This window comes from Tupaia chinensis, unplaced genomic scaffold (genome assembly GCF_000334495.1).
Source record: "Tupaia chinensis unplaced genomic scaffold, TupChi_1.0 Scaffold000199_1, whole genome shotgun sequence".
NCBI lineage: Eukaryota > Metazoa > Chordata > Mammalia > Scandentia > Tupaiidae > Tupaia > Tupaia belangeri.
Window position 1 is genome coordinate 3,427,513 of NW_006159674.1, and position 27,904 is coordinate 3,455,416.

The window sequence follows — 27,904 nt, forward strand, 5'->3', positions numbered from 1 at the left end:
ATCCAACAGCTGGCAGGTTTTTCTCTCATATATGGAAATTAGGTATTTTAAAAATCATTCTGAACTACCACTCTCTTTCCTTTCTGGGAAGTGTGGATTTAAAATCACAAAGAACTAAATGTTTCCTTTGCATTTTTGTTCCATCTACAAAATCGTAATAGCAGCTGGAATTTTAACTACTGCACTGTCATTTCGACTTGGGGTAGAAACCTCTCAAGGGCTGCATCGTTTGATAACCTCATTCTCAGTTTTCTCTGGCATTAAAATGTGTTGCTTTATATCTGCTGGAAAACGAGAGGGAGAAAAAGCACAATCCACAGAAAGTCAGTATAAGGTAAGTGCAATCCAGAATGACATTTTCCTCCTTCTCTTTTCCTATCTACAGACTGCCCTCGGGCTCTTTCCTTCAGTTTCTATTAATGCAAGCCCGGCCTCTTAGGCTCTCTCATGTGTCTCCTGGCAGCCTCAGATCCCCATGGAATTGTAACCTAACATTGATAAGGACAGGAAGGGCACTTCCTTTACAATAGGGAAGGAGGCCAGGGCGTTTGGTTTACAGGATGCCCCCTGCCAAAGAGAAGCCACATTGAATGCTGCAGGATGAAAATAGGCCACCCTTTGGCTCTGCCTGAAGTAGGACATCCTGGACTGATATTTTTATTAGATACCCAATAGGGTTTCTCTGTTCAACTGGACTATACCTGGAAAATCAAATAATCTCTCTCCCTACTTGAAGTTGTTAGAGTTTACAAATGTACCTTTGGGGTCAGAAACACTAATCAAATGAGTTATTACCTAAAATATTTGGCACAAAAGAATCTGCTGTTAAGATAGTAAAACCCAGACCATGCACTGTGGTTTAGCAGTAACGAGCACTTTGCAAGGCTGGAAGCCACCGGCTGACCATGGATTTAGATCCTCAGATTAGACTTGAAAACCCAATGGGTGCGTGTATAGCCACCCATGATCCTGAGGAGATGGAGAGCTGAGAGAAATGGATGGGCATGATGAAACCCCATGGAGGGTACTTTCTCTCTTTCCTGCATGTGATGAAAACAAAAACAGTAAACCTTATAAAGTATTGTAACTAAGTGCTCACCTTGTTTTTAATCACTCAAAACAAACTAAACAAAGGAAAAGAATAAGACCACATTCCTAACTAGGCGTGACCTGGTGGCCCAGTCAGACCACATTCCTAGGTAGGCATGGCCTGGTGGCCCAGTCAGTAGCAGACCAGTTGCAATGCTGGAAGCCACGTGGCTGACTGCAAGTCTGGCAGACTGTGGGTCTGGATTAGCAGGTCGTGATGAAAATGCACTGTGAGTGCACGCACAACCAAAATCCCGAAGGTCTGGAAGACTGAGGACAGAGGGTCATGGTATGATGAGCCCCTGTCAAGAGTGCTTCTCTCTCATATATGCACGTGGTATCACAAAACAAAATTAGAGAAAAAGTTGTATGTTACTATGAAAAGTATATTTCTGTAACAAACGATGTCACATAAACAGCATTCTTTGGTGTCATAGTTCCTGAAATGTTCTGTTATTATTAAAATGTTTTTAAAGTAATGTAACCATTTTCAATCAAGATCTTAAGAAATTTCAAAGACTTAAGATTAGAAAAAAAGTTTAATTATTAAAAACATTTTACAAAATGCACTTTACTGCCAAATTTACTCACTATAAAGTTTATGAGAATAATGAGGTTGCTGTGATGAACCCCCAAATGTCAAACTAAGCAGTACAGATATTTGTCTCAGCACTCAAATTATGCCTATATTTCCTTTTTGGTGGCAGCGTAATGAAAAACTTTTAATTAATATAGGCAAATAATTTCAAAGCATAACAGTTCTTAAATTTTCACCATGATGTGTCGAAATATTCTTCAATTAAACATACATGATCGAACATGATTTATTCACCAAAGGATTCAGCATGCAGCAAAAGTTAATGTACTAGAGGTCTTCTGCATGCTAACATTTTATATTTCATTATAGCTTTTAAATAGTTTATAATTGGTAACTATAAAACTTTATAATATCTTCACTGTTTAAATATAGTTAAAATATAGTTAAGTATAGTTTAAATATAGTTCAAAATTTCTTTTTTTTAGTTCAAAATTTCAACTTTGGTTATAAATATAAATCATTTGTCTCTATCACACTAAAAATTTACATAATCAAAGAGTTGATTGTGATTTTAATTACATGCTTATCTCCTCCTCATACATCCTTTTAATTCCCTCTATTTGAGGCACTATGAGCCCGTCAACAGGCTGTCCCTATAGCATCCTCTGGCCCCATGTCAGGCAATGTCAACTCAGCCTTGAGGACTGGTCTGAGAATAAAGCCTTCCTAGGTCTTAATGGCATCAGGGTTGTTTCTTTTTTCCACTTTAACTTCTTTTAAGAGTCACTTCTCTTGGGAGACACAGTAATGATATGGGTGAAGAGTATCTGCAATAGGATCATTAAACAGTTCCCTCCTCAATCTAAGTCCTTTTTGAACAAAGGGGAATCTATCTTACAAGCAGCTTAGGCAGGAAAAGTCAGGTCTCTACAGTTGGTTTGGCTCAGCATGTCATAAAAGAAAAAAAAATAGTTATGCATGCAACATAATTTAGAGATGTATCTATATTAATAACCTGAATATGGGACAGCCTTTGTGATGCAACAAGTGGCATATGGGACTGCAGAACTGGAAGCCACATGCCAACTAGGGTTTGAGTCCTGGTTTGGCTGGACTCAAAATATGCAAGATGTGTGATTACATGGCCAGGCTGGAGAACAGGAGGAAGGGAACATAGCACACACAAAAAAATCCTGTGGAGGGTGCTTTTCTCTTTCACCTTTTATAGAGCAGGGATCATGGCATGAAGAGACCCTGTCAAGGATACTTTCTGCTAGGGAGCATCACTTTTTATGGAGCAGGCATTCTATAATAAACGTTTTTAAAAGCCCAGATCCACTACCCTTCCAGTTATCGGTAGGTATTTGCCAGGGTCCTTCTGAGAGAATATCCTTCATTTCTTGCATCTAACAAGAAGGAAAATTAAATGCCTATGAAGCTGGCAAAAACAAAAACAAAAAACACCTATTTAGGAGCCAAGCCAACAGTGCCCACTTTTGATAAATAAAACTATCTCCCCTTCTCTAGGAGATTCTGATTCACTTCCTTTGAGTGAGTCACTATATTTCTTGTCACTAGCCAGAGAGATCTTATAGAACATTAGTTTTATTATTTGTATCAATAAAAACAATCGGACTATTTTTCCGCTGAGTAAAATAATGATAACACTGATCAATATTTTTTCAAATCTGCTACTTGGTGTGATGCCACAAAGGGAGGAAACATACCCTTCCCAGCACTTCTCCCTCCTTCCTGCTATCTCCTAACATTATTCACTTTATTGAACTGCTAACCAAACTACAAGATGGCAAGCATGATGACAATTGAAGGCTGGAACTCTGATCACCTGTCTCTGTACCATGTAGGTTTCTGATGCCCTATATTCCCTGTGGTATCAACAGGATGGCCCTGGAGCAGACTCTGGTACCACACTTGCCCACATCAACTCCGACTTACCTGTTTGTCTTCTTCTGTTCTTCCACCCCAGCTCCTCCAAGATTTGAGTTTTACCTTGTCAAAGTCTACTCAGTAATTAGCATATGACCCCCAAATCCCAATCTCCAAAAGCAGATCTTTGCTTCCTGCTGCCAGGTCTGACCAATCTTCGCCTATTGTCTAACTGCCCTCTGCCACTGAATCAGAGTCCTCTTCCTGCTCCCCTCTGCCCTAAGTTGGTCCTGTGATGATTTACCTACCTGGATTTTTACCTATCAACTACAGAGACTTTTCTGGTCCTCTAGCCAAAAGGCTGGACATTATGGGTGCTTTTCTGGAGTCAACCACTTGAGGAATGGGCACATCTCTTATGAAGTTGGACCGCCTTATATAAGAGACAAAGAGGGTGTCTCTACCTTGGTCTTAACCATAATTTGTCCTAAGTACTCAGAAGGGGCTCCTGAATAGAAGGCATAGTTCCCCCTCTGCAGGAGGGTGAAGTTAAAATGTGTAGTTAGACGTAAACTGTGGATTCCAAAAAGGGGTACAGTGGAGAGGACAGTAATTACAAAGGGCCTATAAAGTCCTATGCAAAATAAACCTTGTCTCTACATCAAGTAAATAAAAGTTGCCCACATAATGGAGAAAACCATTAGGATCCATTGTGCTAATGTGTGGCTGGTGAAGTGAATGGGCAGAAGTCAAATAGAACATAGATCTGGAATTCATAGACTGGATTGCTAATATGATTAAATCTGTATTTATATTTCTCTTGTTCTTCACTTCATATTTGGCAAGTTCCAGTGGCCTCTCTGCAATGTTAATGAAACCAAAGGAGGGGACCCACTCCATGTCATCCCTTAAGTCATATGATAAAGACATCATTAGTCTCCTTGGAGCAGGGTATTGGCTAAGAATATGAAGGGATAGACTCATAGGAAAGGTCAAACTGAGAGGAAAAGAGTTAGGGCCTCATGGTTTTCTTCAAGAGAATCTCCTTGAAAGTCCTGGGTTCTGTTTTCTTCATTAACGTCAATATTGTTCCCTTTGTGTCTGCTACCCTTAGATCCTCACTGTTTCTAGTCTAGAGAATCCTCAAGCTCAATCATGGGTTTGCAATGCCCTTCTATAAATGGTCTTTGGCACGTTATTTGCCCTCTCTATAAATATTTTCATATGTGAACTACACAATCTCTTCCATAGCGGTATTGTAAAAGAGATAAGAATGGAAAAAATATTTAAACAATGTCTAGCACATAGCACAAACAAGTATTGGATATTATTTTCTACATGTAAGATTTTTTTCAGGCAAGTTGTGATGTTCCGTGCAAAAATGTCTCTAAATTGGCATCATCCAAGTAAGTTATCCTACAAGGATAGAAATTTCTGAAAAAACAGAAATACACATCTTCTGTCATGTTCTTCATTCAAAACTAACTTCTTCTAATTTTCTCATATGGCCATCAAAGTCACTAGAGAAAATAAAATTTGCTGGCAGATCTTGTACTCCATAGTTTTGAAATTATGTTCCAGAACTTACCCTAAAGGAAACTACACCTTAACCTTTCCTGGGGAAGGTTTTACTACGTGCCTAATACTGCTTAGACCACTGTGATAAATAATAATAAGATCCCCCTGCTCCCACCCCACAGGAATTATTCCACAGGAAAACACAAATGTAAGCTGATTAGGACATCAATATAGAAAGATGCATATTATGAAAGAACTTTGCATGAATTTCAATTTTTCTGCAGCAAAGTAGGCTCACACTTTCATTCTATTCCATGAACATTCTGAAGTCTCCCTTTACAATGGCTATATATTGTAACAACTGTACTGTGAAATTCAGAAAGAACATAAGAGAGAGAAAGATTGGTCCTGACCTTTGGGACAGAAAAGATGAAAGCAGGAGGTTACTTTTCCTTAGAACCTGCAATATGACTTTGGATGAGTAGACCAGAGGAAGAGAAAGAAAACAGCAGTTGAATGGACCAGCCCCACAACCTGGTAGCGAAAGGAACCAGATCCTACATGGCTGACCGCATGGTTCAAATCTCAGTCCTGGCAGCTCAAAACACATTCTAGGGCAGTCAGTGTGTGTGTATATGTGTGTGTGTGTGTGTGTGTGTGTGTATGCATGTGCCCCAAATCTTGATAGGGTGGAAAGACAGAGAGAGAAGGGATGGCAGTGTGACCACATCCCATAAGGGCTAGAGGACTTTCTCCCTCTCTGTCTCTCTCTGATGAGCACATATACAATCTGACAACTAAGAAGGGTGAGAAGGGGGGTTTAAAAAAAGAAAGAAAATAATAGCTTAAATAAAAATATTCACTACCTTGTAATAGGCAGTTTAGAGGAAGAGTGGCAGAAGAAAAGTTATTAACTCCAGTAGGAGTTACATGAGGATACCAATTAGTTCATAAAGTTTTTCCCATGTGATGATGAGAAAATTACACTCATGCTTTAGGATCTGTAAATAATGGAGTAAAGAAAGAAGCCTAAAAAGACAAGAATTTATGGATATGATCACCTTTATTAAAGAGAATTGTATGAACTTTAATGCTATTAGAAAAAATATTGTAGATGATGCATTTATTTTACTTAAAATGTGGGTGGGATTCTAAAATAGGAAATAAAAAGCAAACTAAAAAGTAGCCTGAGACACAGTACATCAAAATGAGTGATAACGCACATATCACTGAACTTAAATTGAGAAGCACTCAACCATGCCTTGCAGCAATCAGTTTACAAAGAACAAACACATTCCCTTTTCAAAAGACAGACACGTGATATGCACAATATGAGATTCTCTTCCTGTAACATTTAAAAGAAGGTCAAGTCCCTTGGTCTGAGAGTCAAAAGCTTTCCCAGTATCCTCAGTGTTTCCATTATCTAAAAGCATCTCCATCTGTAATGAACAGCATATCTGTCTCTCCTTTTCACCATTTTCCACACTTCAAAACCATGTAAAACCTGGCAGGTCAGGAAACCACCCTAGCTTTCTGGTCTAACTAGGAATTTCAGCCTGACAATCACGCATCTCAATGAGCGAGGCCCGGGGGACTTCTCCAGATCCTGCAGCTTTGGCCGTTTTCTCGTGCCTGTCTAGGATCCTCCTCTACATTATTAAAATCCTCTGCTTTCAAGGCTTTGCCATCATTCTAGGTCTTTTCTCTTTCTGACTGATTGATTCCTATGTCAGCTCTAATTAATGATGCATGATGGCTTATAAAACCGTTTGCATAAAGCTTTTTTAGTCTTTCTCACCCAGCAAGTATAATGTAGCCACTCTGTGAAATATGACCTTAATTAACCAGTGATGTCAGACCAGGAGCCCCGGATTTCTCCAGAGGGTTCCTAACTATCAAGGTCAGTGCGCCCCCAGTTACTCCTGCTTTTAGAAATCTCTACACACTCTCCTAGAGACATCTTCAATTGGTCTTTAAATACGTCCCTGCACCAGTGTTTCTGAAATATACCATAGCTGTGGGAGCAGGGACTTCAAAAGAAGAGTTTGGTACATGAGACATAAGCCTGGGGGAAGTGGAACCAGCAGGTCAGAAGGGCAGATGGCAGAATGGTTTCATCACCCTGGCCCTCTGAGAGCTGAAATAAGGGCTTGGTTCAAACCCAGCTCAGCACATGCCACAATTCCTTCGAGCACATCTACCACAAAATCCTCTATTCCTGAGCTTAACTGTACACTTCCTCTGCAGCAATTGTGATTTATCTAAAAAGAAGCCAAACAGCAGAAACACCTAAGCTGCTAGTGTGTAGGTAATCACTTGTCGTCAGGAGCGAATCCTTTGGGAAATGACTACATGTCTCCCAGAGGCATAGGCCATGATTCAGCAAACTAAAGAAGCCAGAAAGGCAATATTGAACAAATCAAGAATCATTAGAAACTCAGGGAGAAAATACAACTTTGTGTGGTACCTTACGTGTGCAATTAATCTTTTGGCCCCCAAAAGATTAACTGCCTGAGGATACTCTGTTAGAACAAAGAAACGACCACATCCAGTCTAGAAAAGGTATCGTCTTCGAGGACTACTTTAGAACCACCACCAGCACTAACATGAAACAACACAGTTTACATCCAATTAGACAACTGCCAACATTATCAATGTAGCAAATTTTCATAGAATTAAAAATGGTGTCTATGCAAGCACAGGACTGCTTTCAAAACGCAACAGAAATCATGCATTTTCAACAAATACATTTCCTTTTCCTATGTCTCCTCAATATTTTTTAGAGAATTGATGTATTGTCTCCCATGGCATTTAATTGCTGATGTTTCCAGGGCTTTCTGAAGGGTGATACTCTGATTTTACGTTATTGTGTTATCAATTTCACATCAGTTTATAACGATATTTTTGTTGAATTTATATTCTCACTAATATTTACAAAAACTTTAAGAACTTAAAGAAAAAAAGTCTTAGTTCTCCTGATTTTTAAAGTATTTTCCCAGGTCAGCCTATGGTCTGGTGGTTAAGGTGGTTGACTCTCACATGGATGACTGCACGGTTCAAGTCCTAGACCTGCCAGCTAGAAAAACACACTGACTGTGTATGTGTGTGGATGTCTGTGTGTATCCAAAATCCCAAGGGAGAAACGGAGGGAAAAAGACTGAGGCACACCGTCTCCCATGGGAGGTGCTTCCTTGCTTTCCCTGTTGTCCTCTGTTGAGCCTACACACCCTCTGCCACGTTAAAAAAAAAAAAAATTATTACTCCCCAAACACGGTACCCCTAAGTATTTATTGTTTAGAACTCTAAGAATCCATTTTATTCTCTTATTTTTTATGTAAATACCCCAACACCATGTATGCAGAATTGTACAAGTACAGAGGGACATCCAAATTACTGCTACATTTTATGAAAATATAAGTCTCTGCCAAAATGCTGTGCATTGGTAAATGACTATATGATTCAGAATATCAAGAAAGACTTTTGAGTGAGAAGGAATTTGAGAGCTATTCAGGTCAAATAGTGTTATTTTACAAAGACAACGAAGCCCAGAAGTTTGAACTTCTCTTAAGCACCAGTAGTCCAAATCCGGGAAAGGATTTAAGTACAGGACATTGAACTAGAGCTAGCAATGCACATCCACATTCAACTGTGCACGAACCTGCCCTACACACTCCCCTGGCCTCTTATCAAATGGTTTCTTCCTAGAGCTGCATCCAATCATAGGCTGCAAACACTGCATTAAAACAAAGGCCCTGGTTTCTGATTCTCTTGCTCATGGGGAGAGCATCCTTTACCTAGGAGAAAATTTTTCTTAAACCTGAATAAATGAATATTGCTATATCTCCCATGCTACTTCATTACACTGTCAAATAATAATTAAATATAGCAAAAACATCAATCATTTTAATAAATAATGCTTTACTGTTATTGAAATAGTCGCCATAAAAAATAAGTGGATCAAAACGTTATTTTCCGTGCATAGGTTTATTGCTAATGGATGGGAATGTCTGGACATCTGCTATTGAGCGCACATATATGCGCACACACGTCAACAAAGCAGGGCAAATGAAGACTGTCAGGGCGGGTTGAATTCCACATCATTTCAAGTGAATTCTAATTACACATTTTACCCGACTTCCTCGTCTAGGTGTATGCCCTGACTTCCACATCTCCTCGAAAATCACATGCACAGAAAAACCACTCTCAGGAAAAGGAGATCAGTGACACAGGGACAAGTTTATAACAGGGAAAATCTAACTATTTTTTCAATAACTCAGTATGAGGAAACACATTGGAAATGACTCCCTTGCAAGCTCAGATTGGGCAAGGTCAAGAATCACACAATCAAATATAAATTCACACATTTCACTCCTGACAGTAAAAGAGATTGATGTGAAAATAGCTTTTTTCTCACACTATTTCCTCTTCTGTGATCACCAAGCCAGCCCTGACCACCTCTGTACCATGAGATTGGGCAAACATCTTGAGAATGTTGCTCAGATACTGAAAGTTATCGTCAACAGTTTGGGTGCCCCAGGGAACTAAGGAAGCACAGGGCAGGTTTAGGGGTGTTCAATTTAATCATGCTCTGAGAAAGGAATTTGGATGTCAGAAAAGCCAAGACGTATTTTTCTATATTTTTCTATGCAAAAATGTGCCATGACTTTTCTTATAACACAATAGAAGAAAGAAAAAATTTACTACATGTTTAACAAGGGGTAAGATAGAAAGATCTGGTCATGGGCTGGCAGAAATCAGTGCTTTCGCATAATTGGAAGGACAGGGTTCTATATTCTAGACTACTCTGTTGACAAAGTTAAAAAAAAGATATCGGCAAGGGTTGACACATGTGCACAATCCTAAAGTGTCAAAAAGAGGTGACTCATTTTAACAAAGTACATACTTCTTGCAGGACATTATCTATGCTGTTCAAATGCTCTATCTGCTATCTAGTCTAAGAATTTTTGGTAATATCTCCCAAATAGTAACCAAGTAGAGTTTTCTTTGATATCCCTGTATCTAAAAGTATTCTGAGAAGATCTCTTCCTTTGGAAATAATTAATGCCCTATTATTTACTATTTCTTTCTTTTAGAAGACTACTAATTATTTCTTCTGCTAGAAATGTAGAAATAGGCACCTCCAACAAGAATCCCCTGCTGCAAGCCATACCCAGTTCTAGCTATCCAAGACCACATGCATGCACATACATTTGGTGTGCTCAGGGAGGTCCTCCTGGGACATGAACACAGGACCTTTCCAATCTGAGTCCAATGGCATTACTGTTGTGCTACCATCACATGCACAGAAAAACCACTCTCAGGAAAAGGAGATCAGTGACACAGGGACAAGTTTATAACAGGGAAAATCTAACTATTGTATATATATATATATAATTTTGTCAAAGGGCATGTACACTCAAAAGAGAAAGGAAAAGCAAGAAAGAGCCCCCTACTCCCATGGAGCATGACCATGCTATAATCCCTTCTTTTTGAGATTTCTCATCCTTTGGTATTTGGGGCAAAGTTATGTGCATGTCCAATGTGTTTTTCAAACTGCTGAGTCCAGGACTTGAACTAGGGGTCCATCATGAGTGATTCAGCTGCTTTAACCACTAGGACATGGGCTGGTCCCAATTTCTTAAAGAGTCTAAGACCTTGAATCTTTTTTTTTTGAGAAGTTTTTACTATAGGGCGTGTGTGCTTGACAGAAAGACAGAGAGAGATAGAAACAGAAAGTGAGAAATCACCCCCCAGGGTGATGGCCATGCCACAATCCCTTCTCCTTCATTCTCCTCAGGATATTGGTCACACACACACACACTTGCCCAGTGTGAGTTTAAGCCACTGGGTCCAGGACTTGAACCATGGTCGACTACCTGGGAGTTCAACAACATAGCCATTATGCCAACTGCTGGTCACCATTTCGCCCTTTTAATCTTCTTCCTGTACCCGTCTCTTTTACCAGATGATACTCTAGATATCTAATCAATCAAGAAAAAATTAGCTTTTTTAATGAAGTAGATAGTCATGTTCCAGTAGGTTCTTATTGGGATTTATAATCTATGTGCAAAATAAACAAAATCAGTGGTTTTCTAGCTTGGATGAATACTAAAATTACCTGGGGAGATTTTTAAACATACCAATAGCTGTTCCTTACCCAAGAGAGTCTGACTTAATTGGCTGGATTGGTGCCTAGGTCTTGACATTTTAAAAAACTCCCCAGGTACTCAAACAGAGTGATTCTAATGTATAACCAAAGCTGAGAGCTTCTGCACCATATTTTTTGTCTGGGTTCTATAGCTAAGAAATATCTCTCTTTGGATTTGTTCCATAGGTTTTCTTGAACATTACATTTATCCTTACTAAGATTTCTCTCAAGGCTGTCAGGTGGGGCAGTAGTTAAGGTGCTGGACTCCCACATGGCTGACCACAGTTTGAATCCTGGGCCTGGCAGCTTGCTTTCTCAGTCCCCCCTCTCCCCGGCGCCCAGTCTCTCTCAGATAAAATTAAAAATAAGATAACAACAACAACAAATAAAGTAACTCTTATAATAAAAAGATTTCTCTCCTTGACCCACTTTTCCAGACTTTGTTATAATATTTCTGTCAGCCAGTGTATTCTCTGTCTGCCCAGATTTGAGGAAATAAGCATTACAGAAGTATTTTGTCTGTTTTATCTTGACCAGTGACAAAAATAGTGGCTAGGTCAAGGCCTAAGATAGACCCTTTGGCATGTTTTTATAAAGTTCCCTGTCACCTCTGGAAAGAATCATCCAAATGTTTACCATGCTTTCTCTGTCTAGCATATCTCCATAGCATCAAGAATGATATTATTGGGCTGACAGTTGCTGGGGTGGTTAAGGGGACTGGACTCCCGCATGGCCGACTGCAGTTGAAATCCCAGACCGGTGGGTTGCTTTCTCACACCCCTCCCCCGACTCTGTTCCTCTCTGGTCAAATTTAAATAAATAAATAAATAAATTTAAATAAAATAATTCTTAAAAGTGATCTTATAAAATATACACCAAAATTCCTAGTCTACCAGGATAGCAACATGGTCAAAAGAAACACTAAGGGGCTGGCAGCTGGTGTGGTGATTAAGGGGCTGGACTCCCATATGGCTGACAACAGTTTGAGTCCTGGACCTGGAGGCTTGCTTTCTCACTTTCTGTGTCTGGGCAAATTGAAAATTGATAATAATAAATAAAATTAAGTAATTTTTTGATAGGCTAAGGACAGTGTGAAATAGCTGTTTCATTTCCTTCTCAACTATAACACTTTCGTAATCTTGTTTTTTAAAAAACTCATATACTCTAGAGCTTTCCAAGATTTGTTTTTGTGACACATAATAGATTTTCTTTACAAATATTTCTCATTTTCACTCTTTCGGGGAGTCTAAATTTAATGAATAGACATAATGAAATAGGCTCAAATTTTCTCTAGAAAGATGGTGTGTGTGTTTGAAAGCCAGGAGCTCTAAGGGTACCCAGTGCTCTATAGGGAATGACAGCTTCACTCCTCCAAGAGGACATCTTAATTTTCACTGAAGAGCTAAAGATGCCTTATTTGCCAAGAAATACACTGCACTCAAATTCTGGAATGATTCAGAAACACAGAGAAAACTGGCATTGTTTAACACAGAGAATGTACATCCACACAGTATTAAACATGGTACTTCTCTTGTGGGGACAATAGGGATACACACTAAGGAAGAAACAGCTAAACATCTACTGGGAGATGATAATGCTGGGGCTTGAGTGTGCTAATCGGTGCTTTTGTCACTATTCATTAGAACAGTTTATATCACGGAGCTAACCACAAGGTGAGCAAAATGTTACTCAGAAAAGAAAACTTCAATATATGAGATCATTGGAGTTCTTTCCTGTTTTTACACTTTAAACTATAAACATTTTAAAATATGATGTTTCAAGTTAACACATACTTCTATCTTAAATATTTTTTTCTGGAACTCAGATATAGTAGACATAATATATCTGAGATATACCATACACATAGTATAGTAGAAATAATCTGCTACTTATTCTAAAAAATCTCACATAACTGGTTAAAATTCATAAAGCCTTGTTTCACAGACAGGAAACATGAAGTCTTTAAAAAGCATTCTCGGAGGCCAGTCCTGCAGCTCAATGGTTAAGGGAGCTTGATCCCCCATGGCCTACCATGGTTCAAATCCCACCCAGGTGGCTTGAGAAACACACTGGAGGCATGTGTACCCATGTCCCAAATCCCTAGAGAATGGTCAAATGGAGGGGAAGGGACTGCAGTGTGACCACACCCCAGTAAGGGATGCTTTCGTCCTCTCTCTCAGTCTTGCTGGAAAGTGCACATAACCTTAGGCTTTCAAACAGACAAACAAAACCAAAGCAAAACAAAGCAAAAACATTCTCTCCCTAGAGCATCTTAAACATTATCTGAAATGTGATTCATATGCTTTGATGAAAAGTACTAACACTGTACACCTTAATACAATGTACAAAGAAACTACTGCTTGCCAAAGTGTCTTTGACTGTCTTTTTAGCATATGAAGATGAAATATTTTTGCTTCAGTTTTTGTCTTTGAATTTTAGTATATTATGTTTATTAGCTTTACTTGTAATCCCCAGTGTCATATTGTCGAATTGCCTCATGTCAAATATTCAACAACGATCACCACACTAATATCACTTCTAATTTGGTCATAATGTGGAGAACTTATTTTATTCCCATGATATTAAAAATGTAAAATCTCTACCCTGAAACATAAAAAACATACCTATGAGCACATTTCCTTCATTTACTGCAGTGCATTCTCTATCTAGAAATCAATGAGCCACACCTAACATCTGTTAGGCTTTCCAAAGTTAATGTTCCAGCCATCTATTTTCTTCCCATGTTTTTATGGTACAACAGATTCTCAGAATGAAGTTCTTCATTTACTACTGAGACCTGTGTGGGAGTTTTACTAGTGGGTTACAAAATCCCAGGAAGCATTTGAAAGAATATTTCCCCGAGGTCTATAAGGGAGGGAAACTCAGGATTTTGGGACCCTATGTGAACTGTGAAAATCCCTATGCACTTACATAAAATTACAGAGCAATATTTATGACTTCCAAATTGCTTGCAACAACACATAAACCCACATCTACTCATTAATGCTCAACGAAAGTACATACATTCCTGATCCATCATCATATACTGTGTTCACAGGGCAGGCAACCATTAAGTTCAGAGAAAAGGAAAGACATTGTTCTTGAAGTGTTTTGGAAAATAATTAAGCCAAACTCAAATAAGTAAGGGAATGTGATCAGAGGGGATTGGAAGGCAAGGTCATGTGTGCCACAGAGCCCAAAGAGTCCAGAACTCTTCACTTTTGTAGAAGACAGGGATCTCTCTTCTCAAATGATTTCAGAATTCCATAATTCAATAGTAAAAATGGACAAAGTGTTCTACGGTAATGTAAAAGCTCGTGGGAACACAGTTTCAATGTAAAAAAAAAAAGGATTTAGAATAAAGGTTTAGAGTATTTCATTAGAAGAATCTGGATTAATTCTGAACTTAAGCTTTTTTTGGGGGGGGCTATATCAGAATCTAAATATTAAGTAGAGCTGAAGCTATTCCAGAGATCACCTCATCTGACATCTTATCTCGTGGAGGTCACAATAAAGGTTCTCAAGGGTGGCGGAAATGATGGTAGATTGTGGTGGACAGCTCCTGCCTCTACATTACACATGGGAAATGTCATTCACTCTTTGGTCCTCCTGAACTGCTATAATGATAAAAGAAATAGCACATGATACTCTTTATACTAAAGGAATACCAACAAGGGTAATTTTAAACTAGCTATAGTAGGTTTTTTGACAAAGAGGACATAACTGTCTTCCAGCATCTGAAGTACTACCTTTGAAGGAAGCAGTAGATTAATTATATTTTTTACTAGTCAGACTCCCATGACCTAGGATTTTATCTCAAGATAAGACAGGGCTTTCTAATGACAAGGAAAAGAGGAAACATTCATTTAGTCCTTACTATGCTAATACCACTTAATAACTACATATGTTTATCTTGCTTAATCCTCAATGTTCAAACAGGTTTATTATGTCTGTTAAAGACATGAGAATCCGCAAACACTACTGGTAGAAATACAAAATGGTATAGCTGCTTTGGAAAACAGCCTGGTAGTCCCATCGAAAGGTTAGAGAGTTAACCATATAACCATTCCACTCCAGGAACTGAAGACATTTGTTTACATAAAACTTGTGCATAAAAATTCACAGCAGGATTATTCATAATAGCCCATAAAGTACAAACAACCTCCATCAACTGATAAATGAATAGACAAACTGTACATCCCTGAAATGGAACATTATTCAGCCATTGAAAGAATGGAGTACTAAAACATGATACAACATGAATGACCTTTGAAAACAAATGAAAGAAGACAGTCACAAAAATCTAAATTGAATTATGATTCCACATACACAGAACATTCAGAATAAGTGAACAGGTAGTGTCCAAAAGTAGACCATTGATCACCCATGGGTAGGGAGGAGAGGGACTGAAAGGGTAAAGATGAGCGCCTGCTAATAGAAATAGGGTTTCTATGGGGTAAAAAAAAGCTCTCCAGTTAGACAGTGGCGAGTTACACAACTCTATGAACATACTGAAAACCACCGAATTATACACTGTAGTGAAATGTATGTTACATAAATTATATTATGACAAAGCTATTAGAAAGAAAAAGATACAGTGGGTGAAGCTTAGGGAATACATGCAATTTATCCAAGATAACAAATTTATTGACTGACTCAAAACACAATTACTTGGCAATTTAATACATTATCAGCTTATTACCCTTACTAAACATAAAAAGAACACACTTCCGTAGGAGAAAAGAGCAAACTCCTATTTCTAGGAAGCCATTACTTACATTTCAGCTTAGCAATTTATTAATGCATATTAGCTCTCCTACTCCCTAGACTGCTACCATAGAAGTTCTGTTTTTTTCAATAATGAAATTATTCCACCATCATCTAGCCTCCCGATCCTGAATTCATCTTTGGCAGGATGTGGGAAGAATCACCAGTTTTGTGGAGAAGACTACAGATTTTGGAAGATTTTGAAAATAATTGTCAAATAAGTTTGTGTTTATGACATTTAAACATAAAAATAATAAATGTGTATTTAGTCACAGCCTGGCATTATTTATCTCTCATGAGATTTCTCATTTTAATATTTACAACATTTAAAACACATGTTGAGACCAGCAGTTGGTGTACTGGCTATGTCGCTGGACTTCCATGTAATCCACCATGGTTCAGTCCCGGTCCTGGTGGCTTAAACTCATACTGGGCACGTATGTGTGCTTGCCCATGATCCCAAAGGGACTGTGGTGTGGCCATCCCCCGGGGGATGATTTCTCGCTTTCTGTCTCTCTGTCTCTCTCCATCTTTCTGGTGAGCGCAGAAGCCCTATAGCAAAAACCTCTCCAAAAATAAATAAAAAAAAAGCCACATGTATACAAATTTTTATAAGAACTTATGAGAAAAATAGTTCAATTATTTTATTTTTTTAAACAAAAATATTTTCCACTACATGTAAGATATCTACTCAGAATGATTTTTTATGTTAGAGAATAGGGAATAAAAGGAAAAGAAAGCTAGTTTAAACAAACAAATAAACCAAATTAATTTCTTGAAATTTTTTTATAGATCATTCATGGATACTTAGGTTGAGGAAAGCTAATAAACTTAAAAAAAAATCAATGAATGGTAAACTCATTGATCTCACAGACACAATGTTGGGATCAGTAACTAAGACAATGATAACCTGAAACAATTACATTTATATACACTTAAAAAGTATATAAAATTTTACAAAGATATTAGATTCGATATTCTACATGTTTAAAACATATTGTCCATAAACGTGGGGAAATTCTCATTTGTGGATTAGTTTTTGTATGTCGTATTTCTGAAAGAAAAAACAGCAACAATTTGGTTACACTCATGAGTGTCTGATATTTTATAAATCTACATTTGCAACTAAAATAGGAAAACCACATTATACAGATTGAACTCTTCTTATTTCAGCTCCAACGATTCCCTATATAACCTCTTATTTACCATGGGAATCATTTCAACCACAATGATAGTCTACCATTTTCGAATCTCGACCTTGGTGAACTCTGGTGGATTTATTTTTATTTATTTATTTATTTATTTTTTGGAGAGGTTTTTGCTATAGGGCGCGTGCGCTCACCAGACAGAGAGAGACATAGAGACAGAAAGCGAGAAATCCCCCCCCAGGGGGGATGGTCACGCCGCAATCCCTTCTCCTCCATTCTCCTCTCGGGATCCTGGGCACGCACGCACACGCAAACAGGCGTGAGTTTTAAGCCACCAGGTCTGGGACACGAACCGCGGTCGACTACGTGGGAGTCCAGCGACATAGCCATTACGCTAACTGCTGGTTCCCGATGGATTTATTTTTAAGATGCTGTTAACACTAATGCCAATATCAAGGTGAGAATTAGATAGAACTCAACATAATACCTTACATAACTCCGTATATACACTGGCTACTTTTATTTTATTCCAGACGTTGCTTAAATAACAGAGGCTAAAATGAAAGGCTAAGAACGCCTTGTCTTCACTAGTATTCCTTTTAATATTTCTTTGTAATCGACATCCTATATATCACTTTTATCTCACACTGAATGTAGTATTTCTTTTCCAATTGTGTACTTTTATTAAAATTTAAAAGCTGGCTATCAACACGTGAAAAACGAGTCATACCTTTAATTTATGAGATTGGAAAATAAATTGGTGTCAACTTAACCCATTCTCTCAACTGTAATCCAGTTCTGATCAACTGTGTCCCAGATATGGAACTGTGATCCCAGGGATATCAAGCTTTGTCAGCCAACTGAACGGTCAAAGATAAATTCTGTAGGACCTTCCAGTTATATAAGAAAAAGCACAGAGACGGTAGGAGATTAAGCACCTGAGCACTGAGAAACTTCGAATATCACAGGGGAAATGTGCATTTTATAGCTCTATGTTTTTATTTAATTAGATAGGATTTAGACTGGGTAACTGTGTAGGTCTCAGCTGTTCAATTACACAAGTGCACAGGAAAGGAGCTGTGTGTGGTAAATGAGGTTAGAAGTAAACCAGGATGATTTCTTGCCAATCAATACTTTCTGCCACCATGCAATACTTTACATTTTCCAATAATATTAATGAGATGTCATGGTTTAGCAATTCCATAACTTTTTTTAAGGAAAAAACTAATTTATTTATTTTTTTTTTATGAATTCCTAATATGAGGCTAGAGAATATCAGACTTGCTTGACTTGAGAAGAAAGACATATTTTAGGAAGTTCAGAAGTTAGGCTATTGGATGATGTCAACCATATGATTAGCCAATGACAAATACATGATAAACGCTGTTGTTGACCTTGGTGAGGACACTCAAATTACCTCTCCTCATGACAACCCTGACCTGAGATAAGAACAACAAAGAGCCACCAGACTGATGGCTGGGAGTGCCAGAGACTGTAATCCCAGAGTGGAGAAGTAAACCAATGAAGCAGCCAAAAAAGGAGGTAGAAAAGCAAGTACCTAAGTCCACACAGAGAACAATATGCAAACCGAAAGAAAATGTAGTTGATAGTTAAAAACTGTCACCTTCCCCTGCATCCCTGAAACAAACTTTGTTCTCATCATTCCTGATTTCCACTCTGAATTTCCATGATATATAACTTCTGTCTCCTCTAGTCATTTTTTCTGAACATTTACATTTTTAAAAATCATATTGAAATAATATCAACACTGAGCACGTGCTAGGCTTTTTACTTGGGTTATATCACTTAATATTTACTAAAAAAAGTTCCTAAACCACACCACACAGATGACCTCAATGAAAAAGTAAAAATGCAACTTGGTTTGGAAATTCAAACAATACAGAAAAATATAAAAAGCAAAATACAAACCACTAAGTCTCTATCTTCAAAGAAAACATAACATTCACTATGTATAGTTACACAATTATTTAAAACAAAAAAAGCCTGTGTATATGCATATATATTGTGAGTATATGTATGTATAAACTTTATGTTTATTACTTTTCAAAAGGAGTTATCAGAGCCAGCAGGTGGTGTGGAGGTTAAGGTTCTGAATTCCCACATGGCTGACTACTATTCCAGTCCCAGGCCCGGGGCTTGATAACCACACCATGTGTATGTGTGCGCATGCCCAAAATCCAGAGAAGAGAATAGAAGAAAAGGGATTGCAATATGGCCATCTCCTCTTGGGGATGATTTCTCTCTCTCTCTCTCTCTCTCTCTCTCTCTTTCTCTCTCACTCTCTCTGGTTAGTGCATGCACTCTATGGCAAAAAACTAAAAAAGTTAAAATAAAAAATTAAAAAGAATCATTCTGTATTAAACTGCTTTGCATTCTGGGTTTAAGTCTCAGCCCCACCCCCTACTTACTAGTAAATGCTGGAGGTATTTCTACACAGATATAAGATATATTTATGTTTTTTAATGGCTGCCTGGTATTAAACTGCATGGAAATACTGGTCATTTATTGAATACTTTACAGGAGGACAAAACTGCACTAACCATTCTTTTTTGGGGGGGGAGGTGGGGAAGAGGTTTTTGCTATAGGGCGCATGCGCTCGCCAGCCAGACAGAAAGAGACAGAGAGACAGAAAGCGAGAAATCACCCCCCAGGGGGGATGGCCACTCCGCAATCCCTTCTCCTCCATTCTCCTCTTGGGATCTTGGGCAGACATGCACACGCGCCCGGCTTGAGTTTAAGCCACCGGGTCCGGGACTCGAACTGCAATCGACTACATGGGAGTCCAGCGACATAGCCATTATGCTAACTGCTAGTCCCAACCATTCTCATACAATATCTTGAAGGCTTCTTTTTATGAGGATATCCACTGGATAAATTCCTAGTCATTAAATTGTTTGATCAAAGATGATATACATTGTATCTACAGAAATAGATCACTAAATTGCCTTCTAAGAATGCTAGAAAATTCTAAAACTCTATCAATAGTATAAGAAACTATCATTTTTCCCATATCATGTACATCAAAAATACATTTTGTTTTGTTTTTGTCCTTGGCTTAAGAACAAGTTTACACCAAAAAATATACAAGGACACCAAATGAATAAGTCAACAGAGATGGAATATAACTTTGAATACATGTCAATGTTGTTTACTTAACGGTGCTACCATTGGATACTGGAGTTTGCCTGTACTGTAAATATAGTCCCTCAAGAGAAGAGTTTCAAAAACTGGCCAAAAGCAGATTAATACAAATATTATTATTTGATAAGGGGTCATTATCAGTGAAATCCCTTGTACACTCAGAATTCATTTCAGAGAAACTTTAATAGGAAAACTTTCAGAGTCGGAGACAAGATTTTATCAGATCAAGTGGCTTCTAATTTAGCATTTCAAGTCATGCTTAAGAGAGATGTCAAATAACAGACTTAGGAAGGAAGGTCTTCAGAGGTTCCAGACAGAGATTAATTGAACTACTTTTAAGTAGACATATATACATGGTTAAATACCATTACAATCCTCTTTGCAATTACCTGGCAGTGCTAAAATCTCAGGACAGCACTTCGGCACTAATAGTGCATATGCTATTTGAGAGTACTTGAGGCATGAAAAAAGTGCCCATTGGTAATTTCTACCGTGCCATCGATTTTTCCAGTAAAAACTCAACCTCCAACCCAGACCTAAAAATCATGAAACATTGTAGTACTAAATAATTGAGCCATTAGGAGAATTCAGAAGAATCTCCATGTGCTGGGGTAAAAGTTTCTGTGATTAGAAAAGCCAGCAGCTCTATTGCTTCAGCAAAGCTTGCACCATGCAGCTGCAAATGTGTTAAGGCTCAGACCGTGTACTCCTTCCCTGTACAGCCCACACAGTCCTTGGCACATGGCAGGAGCACACGAAATATTCAGTGAATAAATAATTTGTCATTATAAAGCAGGAGAAACTGAGATTTCCAGTGTACGTACATTTGTGAAAGTGTGGCATTCACTACTACTCTTCTACACTGAGATCACAAAGTTTCAGGAAAGTGATATGTAAATTCTGATAACAGGAACCACCACCACCCACAATCCCCCCTTTCAGAACCAAACATGTGCACAGCTTTAAGACAGGAATTATTGAATGCATCAAAGTAATAGAAAGCACAATTGAGAATACTTTTAGTACAACTGAAGAATATTTAATGACATCAAAAAATGTGCATAGGTAATATCAAACAAAAACCAGGATACAAAGCTGAATAGAAAACATGATTCCACTTTTACAATACCTACATGTCTCTACACACCCACAGATATTGATACTCACGTATTTGAATGCAAATGTTCTGGAAGGAAACGCCTAAAAATATATTAATAGCAATTTTTGTCTAAGTGATGAGATAACCAGATTTGTTTCTTTATATTTGTTTTCTAAAATTTCACAAATATCTGTATTAACAGCTTATATTTATTTGTTTTATATTTGTTAAGTTTACTTACATCATTTCTACTATGGGAAGTAGAGGGAAACAGGCACACCTAAGAGAGTACTCATGAGACAATCAACCCTTATCCTCAGTCACCCTGGATCATGGGCACACACTCCATGCACAGAGAGAGACCTTGGGACACGAACCATGGACCATCCCATTTGGGCCCAGAATCACAGAGCATCGTGTTATCACTGTACCACCAGCTGGCCCATTAAAAAAAAAAAAAACACCCACATTGCAATTCTTTTATTCTTCCTAATGCTTCTGATGTTTCCAAACACCAAAGAATTCTTTATCTACATATTAATTCTATATTCAAACATGAAAATATAAGTTCAGTGTTTGGCATTTACTAACATGATCCAGAAGGAATAATAGAGACAACAATGCTCTTGTCTCAATTGTGACCTTATCCCAAAGATAAAAGGGGAGCATGAAAGTCCCCCTAAGAAAGGGTATGACTCAAAAAGCATGTAAGGAAATGTCCAACATTCCTCATCATAAGGGAGATGCAGATTAAAACCACAATGAGACTCCACCTAACTTCTGTCAGAATGGCGAAGATTAAAATACAAAAAATTGTAAGTGTTGGCGGAGTTGTGGTGAAAGGGGAACTCTCCTACACTGTTTGTTAGTGGGAATGCAAATTAGTGCAGCAACTGTGGAAAACGAAATAGAGGTTCCTCAAAGACCTACAAACAGAACTACCATTAGATCCAGCAATCCCAACCAAAGGACAGGAGAATGCTCAGTTGGAAAAGCACTTGCACATCAGTATTTATTGTGGCATTATTCAAGATCTCTAAGACATGGAACCAACCTAAACGTCTACAAACAGATGAATAGATTGAAAAAGTGGCACAAATACTCTACTCAGCCATTAAACAAACAAACAAACAAACAAACAACAACAGAAAAAACAAGACCCGTGTGGAACGGCGGGTTGGGGAGAAGGGAAGAGTATAGAGAAGGAAAGCAGGAGATAAAATAGAGAATAGAGGGGCATGATATTTGTGGGACACAGAAATGGTTTATTGCCTATTGATGATAACATGTAGAGTATTCTCAGTTGCACTGCTCTGAGGTGTATTTCATGTTGGGTAAAATTTCATTACAAGCCAAATGATGTACAGCAATTGAATGTTTAAAAAATAATAAGCATAAATAAATAAGAATATGAACATAATACCCTAAAGGGGGGGCATGACTTTACCATCATGTTCATTTAGGATCAATAAGGTGAAATATTTCACTGCATGAATGACTTTGGTGACTTCTCAACCTCAAGTACATGTGCTGGGGGTGAGGAAGACTGGAGTATAAAAACTCAAGGTTAGGCCCGGCCCTGTGGACCAGTGGTAAGGGAGCTAAATCCCACATGGCTGAACGGTTTGGGTGCAGGCTCCAGCAGCATGAAGGACACACTAAGCACATGTGTGTGTATACCCCAAATCTCTACAGGATGGAGAAATGAAGAAGTGACTACTGTGATCGTGCCCCATTTGGGGGTTCTTTCTCCCTGTCTTTCATCTGCCCCTCTTCTCTGGGGAGTACACATGCTGTCTGGCAATTAAAATAATCCATGGGTACATGTGGGCATTTTCCTGGAGTGCCTGTTTAATCTGGGGAAGATGAGAGCTCTGGGCTTGACATATCCTTCTATGAAAACAAACACTAACCTCCAGTAGAGTAGAAGGGCAAAGTGTTTGTTTTCAGGTTTTGCCATAGGACACGTGCACTCGCAACAGAAAGACAGGGAAAGTGAGAAATCACCCGCAAGGGGCATGGCAATCCCTTCTCCTCCATTCTCCCCTCAGAATTTTGGGCACATACTCACATGTGCTTGGCATGATTTTCAAATTACCATATTCAGGAGTCAAACCATAGTCATAGTGAGAGTCTGGCACCTTAACCACCATGCCACCTACTGGCCCAGGAATAACATGTTTTTAAAATTAAAAAAAAAATCGAAAATGTCCAAGGAATGTCAAACTTGCTAATGGGACACATACAAATTTACTGTCCTTCCACAGTTTTTGAAGTCGGGGGCATGCAGGAAAGGGAGACGAATACACACTCAGAGGATGGTCATGCATGAAGTTCTTTACGGAGACTGTGCTCCCTGACCCCAACAGAAGCAGAGGCGGAGGTCTAAGGCATCCCACTGCCAGAGGGCAGGGCCAACATTTCTTTCCATTGCTGAGGTCGCTGATGGGAAGGTTGCAAAGAGGAGAAAGCGGGCAAAAGATACCTTGGCTTCTCTGAAAGCAGGAGGGTCAGAGACAGGAAATGTGGGTATAATCAAGCGTAAAACACATTTCCCAACTTTATATGATCAACCTCAGGGACATACAACTACTTAGTAAAACTAGATTTCATGATACGTGCTTCATACTTCAGTCTAGCAACTATGGGCTTGCCAAAGACTTAAACCTTAGTTTTTCATTTGGTTAATAAAGATGACTAAGAGGCTCAGTAGGATTTTGAAGGTTTTCTAATAAAAATTTTAAATCTGATTATTGTGGATGCAGTTATATTGTTTTAAAATAGCCTATGGTCACTTTGAGCAAAACACATCTCTCTCTCTCTCTCTCTCTCTCTCTCTGTGTGTGTGTGTGTGTGTGTGTGTGTGTGTGTGTATTCAGGGAAAAACTATAGAAGAATATATACTACTTGGTGATTAGCAGTTAGCTCTAAGTAGTGGGGATATAAATTTTATTTTCTCCCTGTTTTTCTCCATTTTTATAAGGTTTTATATATCTAAAATACCTAAAAGTGAAATTGTTCATCATATATATAATCATAATGGTATTTTTCAAGTGTTCCTAAATTTTCAGTCTTGTCTATTAAAATATGTGTCATTCAGGAGCTACTATTTAAATCCAAACAGAAATTCAAATAAGAATTCACAAAAATTGTTGACAGCATTGAGAGTATTAAATTTACTTGAAGTATTTAAAAGTACTGAAGAACACAGGCCACTATATAGTAATGCTAAATGAAAATGAAGCCTTGATGATATGAATCTCAACTGTGTTTTTATAAAAGCAAACGAACCACCCTGATAGCCATCTACTGCCCATAATCCTTATTGGAAAAACGCTCGTCGGATGAACTATGACAGGACAAGACTTATCCATTCCCAATTTGCTATAAATCCAAATTGAAAATAATAATCACATGGTAACTATGGTTACCAATTTTAGATAAGAGTTGTATCTCCTGTTTGCTTGAGTTATCTGTGTCCATTAATTCTGGGCCCTGTCGGTTAGCACTATGGAACTGCGGTAGTTCTATTTCAGAACTGACAACAGAACTCAGATGGTACCCATTTCGGAGTATGTTTACTTCTGTATTAGAGACATTTTTCCTACCCCAAACAAAAGCATCTGAAGAAAACACTGTTTTAGAAGGGAAGTCAAATAGTTTCACTTTGAAATAGTTTATCAGATTTGCAAACAAAACCCAGTTGTACAGTTTAGAGGGATCTGTTTGCCTTTCCAACAAAGAGAAAAGGTCAGTGCTCGCCCATTACTCCCAGCTCCTCACAGGAATGTGGGCTGATCAGAGAGGCCATGTCAAGCCTTGAGACCCCTCCCGCCAATGTGTCTGTGCCGGCACACTGGCTTACTGGCTTTGGTCTTATGCTTATAGCACAGAATTGCTTTTGGATAAACCTGGTTCTCGAGCTGCCAAAAAGCCCTGAAGACACACCTCATGTGAATACACAAGCCAGCTCAACCTAATAACAGTAGCTTTAAAATTAAGGGTTTATAATCCCAAACATATCATCTCTGACAAACGAGCAGAGAAGAAAACTAAAAGACAAATCGTAATGAAATCAAAACAACAGGACTTCCCAGAAAGCCCCATCTTCGTGGTTTGCTGTTGTCATATTAATAATACATTTTCATCAGCTCTGAGCCCAGATGCTAAGAGAAATGAAGAGATACCTAGATGTTTGCTATTACTCATGTAACAGGGATCTCAGGACAAAATAATATATAAAATCTTTTTAAAGGAATTTAGTAAAGGAGAATAATGTATTTCTAAACCTGCTCCCCAGGGCCTAGGGTAGTGGTACATGGTGACAGCACAAGGGTCTATAACACAATGCTAGAAGCCACTTGGAAAAGTAGGGTTCTGTTCCCCGGTTGGCCTGTATGTGCTGGGTATGCGTGCTCATGATGCTGGTTGGGACAGTCTAGGGAAAACTTTGCAGCCCGAGATCCTATTATGGGTCTTCATGAAAGGAAGGAAGGAAGAAAATATTAGCTCTCCGAAATAAAGTTTATAATGAAGCAAGAGAGAGCATCAGAGGCGAAACAACAAAGAGAGTAAACTTAAGACCCATCAGTGCACATGGGATGGTACATATGTAATTTGGTGATACATAAATTGTGTATCTAGGGGATGAACAGCAATATAACTTTTCTAGACATTGTTGATGATGACATCTCTGTCTTAATGATTTCTTAAAGATTTATTTTATTTTATGATTATTATTTTTTTAATTTGCTATAGGGCATGTGCAATCACCAGAGAGACAGGGAACGTGAGAAAGCAAGCTGCCAGATCTGGGACTCAGACCATAGTTGACCATGTGAGAGTCCAGCACCTTAACTACCACACCAATTGTTAGCCCCTTTTAAAGATTTTAACCTGTTCACTTGGTTTATTTAATATCAAGATATAATAAAAAGCTAGCAAACTATGTTAGCTGGAAATGATTTTGTCCCAGCTATGAAAGAGCTTCATATAAAAATGGTAAGGGTACTCACTCTGCTATTTTAGACTACATTACGCAATGCCAAAAATTAAACTGTAGACACTCACCATATGTGTGATCGAGTTTAAGGGGGCAACTTCCAAAATACAGCTCTGCTATAGTAGTAAGAATACTAAATTTACAGTCAAAGCTCTGGATATGAATTGCATTTACAAAAAAATGCTGGCTATTATTTTATAGGCTTTATCAACCTGGACCAGTCAATGAACCTTCTGGAGACTCAGTCTTTTCATATGTTAAATAAGGCCTTCACTTAAAAATGGAATTAGATTACAGATGCAAAATGAAAAATAGTAATCATGCCTTTTCTGACACTCATTAGAAATAACACTATTATGGGGGCCAGCAGGTGGTGGTTTGAGGACGCTGGATTCTCACATGACCGACTGTGATTTGAGTCCCAGATCTGGTGGCTTGCTTTCTCACTTTCTCTTTCTCTCTCTGGTCAAATTTTAAAAATAATAACAAATGGAATTAAATATATTTTAAAAAATAAATAACACTACTACAAATGGAGATAATATTTTCTATGAGTAGAAAAAGTATCTATGAACAGCTTTAAGCCAAAGGTGACAAAGGTGAACTAATCCTGAGCACAAATCAAATCATTCCCATAAAAAGGTCACTTCTATTCTTCAAGTGAACCCCCTTTAAAAAGCATAGGCAATTTCACAATTCTATAAGCCACAAAAAAATACTACGTATAATATATACTTGTTTTAATTTCAAGAATAAGGTGGTGGAGGTAGGGGGCAGAGGGCCTTTGATGCTGACATTTTTTAAAATAAGAACACACCTTTTCTCCTGGAGACTTTATAATTATGGAATTGAATGTACAGGGAGTAAATATGGCAAAGAAAAAAAATGAGAAGCTTAAGGGAACAGTCAGTTTCTGTTGAAAATAGGAAAGTCATAATGCTCAACTGGAGGTGGAATCAGATCCTGCAAGGACATATACCTGAATTGTACAGACTTAGCAGCCAAGTGTAACGAGGAGAATAAATGAAGGAATCACCATTTTTTCCCCTGTACTATTCAGTTTTGAATTATGTTCTAATTCCTAGAGAAAATAATATCTGGGGACACAAAGTACAGGTGAATGAAAAAGAACAAGTACACATGCACACACCCCACATAGCATGAAGAATAGCAAAATGTATTAGTGTTACAAGGTGATTTCAACCATCACAAGCAGTCAGACATGAAATGTTAGCTCCAGTTGGTCACTTTGACCTAAAAAGAAATCATTTAAAAATGTATCAATGGGGACCAGCAGATGGTGTAGCAGTTATGTCACTGGATTCCTACCTAGTCTACCATTGTTCAAGTCCCCAGACCTGGTGACTTGAGAACTCATGCGGGTATATATACACGTGTGTGTACCCAAGATCCCAAGAGGAGAATGGAGGAGAAGAGGTTGCAGTGGTGTGGCTATTGCCCCGGTATGGGGGAGGGGGACATTTCTTGCTTTCTGTCTGTCTGTCTGTCTGGCAAGTGCATGTGCCCTATAGCAACAATCTCTCTG

General features: G+C 38.3%; 1 protein-coding gene across 1 annotated transcript in view; it reads right to left on the minus strand.

Annotated features, from left to right (window-relative positions):
• The window catches only part of ANK3 (ankyrin 3), a 743,189-nt gene that overhangs the window by 436,218 nt on the left and 279,067 nt on the right, over positions 1 to 27,904 (minus strand). The gene's annotated exons all lie outside the window — the stretch shown is intronic.